This window comes from Mustela nigripes, chromosome 3, assembly GCF_022355385.1.
Source record: "Mustela nigripes isolate SB6536 chromosome 3, MUSNIG.SB6536, whole genome shotgun sequence".
NCBI classification, from domain to species: domain Eukaryota; kingdom Metazoa; phylum Chordata; class Mammalia; order Carnivora; family Mustelidae; genus Mustela; species Mustela nigripes.
This window is the reverse complement of record NC_081559.1, coordinates 68,994,738-68,998,375: the sequence shown is the minus strand read 5'-3', so window position 1 is coordinate 68,998,375 and position 3,638 is coordinate 68,994,738. Positions and strand designations below refer to the sequence as shown.

The window sequence follows — 3,638 nt, the reverse complement described above, 5'->3', positions numbered from 1 at the left end:
GTCTGACTTTTGCTCTTTAAACACCTTGCCCTTTCTCCACCGCGCCTCAGGGCCACAAGCCCCTTCCGCGTCCAGACAATTCCTCTGAGCCGCACGCAACCTGGCCTTAACTTCCCCCGCTCCTAAGGAAGGGGCCACCCATGTGAAAAGCTTAATTCGCCAGAACAGCCTCCTGGAAACCCAACTCCGCGCCTTTAACCTGCTGGCCGAGTGTCACTGGCTCCGTGTTTACAGACTCTGGGTCCGGAAGCTCCGGGACGCAGCGGGCTGCCCGGCCGGGTTCCAAGTTCCACAGCTTCCAGCAGCCGCGGGAGGAAGGGGTCCGCTCCTCCGCCTGGGGCCCCTTCCCTCCCGAGCGAGGTGAGTGAGGGGTGGAGAAGGAGACGGGGCTCGGGAGAGAAGGAACGACAACCGAGCGGGAAGTGGGTGGAGAAGGGCACCGGAGGGGGCTCGCGGAGGGGCCCCAGGAGGCGGGGCAAGGGCGCTCGGGGCAGGCCCGCGGCCGGGGCGGGGCAGGGGGTGGCCACGCCCCCTCCGCGCCCGCCGACCGTCCCGCGCGCCAAAGCCGGACTTCGGGAAGGCGTACGGCGGGGCTGTGGAGCGCTTCCTGACGTCGGAAGTGGCGTCGAGCTCTGTTTCCCGCGCTGCTCGCGGCACTCCAGCTGGGTTCCCGCCGCCAGGTTTTCCGCCCCGCTGGGCCCGCGCGTCCCGGCTAGCTGGGCGCACGCACTGCCGAGGGCCGGGGGCGGCACGGGGGTCGGCAGAAGTCCGCGCAGAAACCCCGAAGGAGGGGCGGCTGGCGGAGAGCGCCGCCGCCCGCCGGGGCCGGTTCCCCTGTGCTCTGGCCGCTGAATTAAGCGTGGGCTTCCGAGTGGAGCGCGGCCTCGCTGTGCTTTGGGTGGAAGGCGGAGGCCGACTGAGGGGCGGGAGCTCGATGGGGTTTCAGTGGGACTCCTGCCGGATTCTTCCACGCATCCCGGGAAAGCCCGGGCGCTCCCGGTTCTGAACGTGAGGTCTTCGTTTCTGGGGGGCCCCATGTCGGAAACTTGCCCAGGAAGTCGCGAGGGGCTCCTTTCCCGGGAGGAGGTGTGTGAGTGTGAGCGTGGACCGAGGTATGTGAGCATCTGGGAAGAATGAGGGTCTTTGTTCCAGAAACCCCATCTCCCCAAACCTGTAGGGAATGGTGGGGTGAAAGGTCAGGGCTGCCTGAAGGTGAGGCGGCTAGTCCGATCTCAAAAGGACAGGAAGTCCCCAGGGAATTGGTAGAGACACAACTTGCCTTCATTCCTGTCCTGCCCATGGTGATCTTCTCAAAGCTCATCATTACAAAGTGACCTGTATTGCATTTGCCTGGGTGCCCGTTCTCTATTCCCAACCGTAGGTTGCAAGTTCCTCCTTTCCTTTATGCTACCACTTGATTGGATGTATCCTCCTCTTCTTTGGACTCTTCCGTTTCTCTTAAGCTTTTGGACATCGGGAAGGCAGTGTTAAGAGCCCAGCTTTGGAGACAGACTGGTTGAATCTCAGTTCCACCACTAATTAGCTTTTTGATTTGAGTCAAATTATGCATTTGCTTGCAGTGCACTTCCCACTGCTGTAAAATGGAGAAAAAGTATCCACCTCACAAGGTTCACTGGGGGATTCAGTGAAAGGATTCATGTAAAGTTTATCTAGTCTTAGCTGTGAGAGTCATGAGTGACCACTTATTTCAAAGCTACTTTTGGTATCGCCCCTTCTGTACCCCTTTATCACCTAACTAATTACATGGGGGATTATTTGACAAGTTTTCTTTTTGTACAGATGGTTTGTTTTCTCAGCCTGCTTTTTAAGTTCTTTAAACATAGTCACTTTTTATTTCTGTGTGTTTATTTCAATATCAGTTTGATATATTGTACACAGCTTGTATTCAATAAACATTTTTTGATTGATAAAATCTCACTGATTTTATTATCTAGAGAAAGATTTTTCTAGAAAATTTGGAGTTGTGGAAAAGGAAAACTTCATGGGACAGGGTAAGTAGAAGAAAACTAAATATGAGGACTTCCCTTGTTAGCTTAAGACCATAAAAAGGCATCATGTATAGAATCTCAACTATATAAAGAAAACAGCAAAAGAGACAATTGGAAGTGAATGTGCCAAATGATTAGAAGTCCTGGTGTCATAGGATTATGAGTATGTTTTTTTTCTTTTTCCTCTTGCTTTATACTTTTTATTTCTTTGCAGCTTTTCTACAGTCAGTACGTATTACACTGTTATTCAGGAGAAGTACGTCGTTTATGTAATTTAGCTAATAAAAATGACCATATTTTGGGTATTTAGAAATGGAGGGACAAACCTAAAAATAAAGCAATAGTTTTCCTCCATTGTTTTCCCAGGCTAGCCAGTCTTCTCTGATTTGTGCTAGAAAATCAGCTTATCAGTTATCTCTACTCTAGAGACATAAAATGTCTCTGCATTTCCTTTTCAGTGACCAGCATCCTGTCTTGTCTATTTAGGGGGACTTCCTTTGAAGTGTCAAGATCCCAAACAGGGAACCAAAAATCAAAGAAGGGTTCATATTAAATCCAGAGTCAAGGCAAAGTGAGTAGAATGTTTTTAGTGGTTATTTCAACAAAGCTGTAAAAGTCTAGTGAACTTTGACCTTTCTAGTGATTCTCTTTTTGAGCTTAAAAATGCACCAGTACCCTCCTGCTTGTATTACCGTAACCCCCCTCTTTTTTTTTAATTGCAAAATTTACAGTTTACTTCAAAGTGAGTTACCTTCCATTTTTTATTGAAAATTAGGACAAAAATTAGGACAACACCTGGTCTTATATGTGCATAGTCATTCATTCAACTAAAATTTACTAAATACTAGGGCATCTGGGTGGCTCAGTCAGTTAAGCATCTGCCTTTGGCTTGGGTCATGATCTCAGGGTCCTGGGATCGAGCCCCACATTGGGCTCTGCTCATTGGGGGGTCTTCTTCTCCCTCTCCTTCTTCCTCTGTGCTCTCCCTCTTTTCTTTCTCAAATAAATAAATAAAATCTTTCCCCCAAAGTTTACTAAATATCTACCAAGTACCAGGCCTCAGGCTGATGCTAGAAATATAAGACAAGACCTGGTCCTTTGTCTTCTGGGAGCTTAGTGTCTAGATGATAGACATGTGTATATAAACAATGATGTATAGGGAATTATTTCAGAGGCTTTGGTAGGTCCCTGACTAGACAAACACAGCAGCCAGTGGGACATGAGGGAGTAGCCAGTTTTAGTGGGGCAAGATGATAGCAAGAAGGAGGAGGCAGAAAGGCATCACAGAAAACTAGTTATCTGGACTGATTACAAATCTTTAGCTTATAAATGGTTAGTCCTTCCTGATGTGAGACTATTACTTTCTCAGTATTGGGTGTGATCCTATTGTCTTATACTCTAGCCATCTGACTGTGTTCTTTGATACATTAAAGGTATGCCTTGTAATTCCTTCCTTTGTTGATAGGTAAGATGAGTTTATAACATTCAAATTCTATTTCATCATATTCTAAGGACTGGCCAAAATTTAAAAATATGAGTCCTTTTAACATGTATGATTTAGACTTACAAGACAACTTAAGCCTTAAACTTTTTCTTTTTACTTGAAGCATATAATTGCATGTTTATTCC

General features: G+C 47.8%; 1 long non-coding RNA gene across 2 annotated transcripts; it reads left to right on the top strand.

Moving 5' to 3' along the window:
• The first annotated feature begins 295 nt into the window (after window positions 1–295).
• On the top strand, window positions 296–2,575 carry LOC132013842 (uncharacterized). 2 transcript variants are annotated; one of them, XR_009403124.1, is made up of 3 exons: window positions 296–360; window positions 1,956–2,012; window positions 2,496–2,575. It is a non-coding gene; the product is annotated as an uncharacterized LOC132013842 (long non-coding RNA). The 2 variants fall into 2 exon arrangements; XR_009403123.1 differs by lacking the exon at window positions 296–360 and adding an exon at window positions 1,028–1,112.
• Window positions 2,576–3,638: the final 1,063 nt, after the last annotated feature.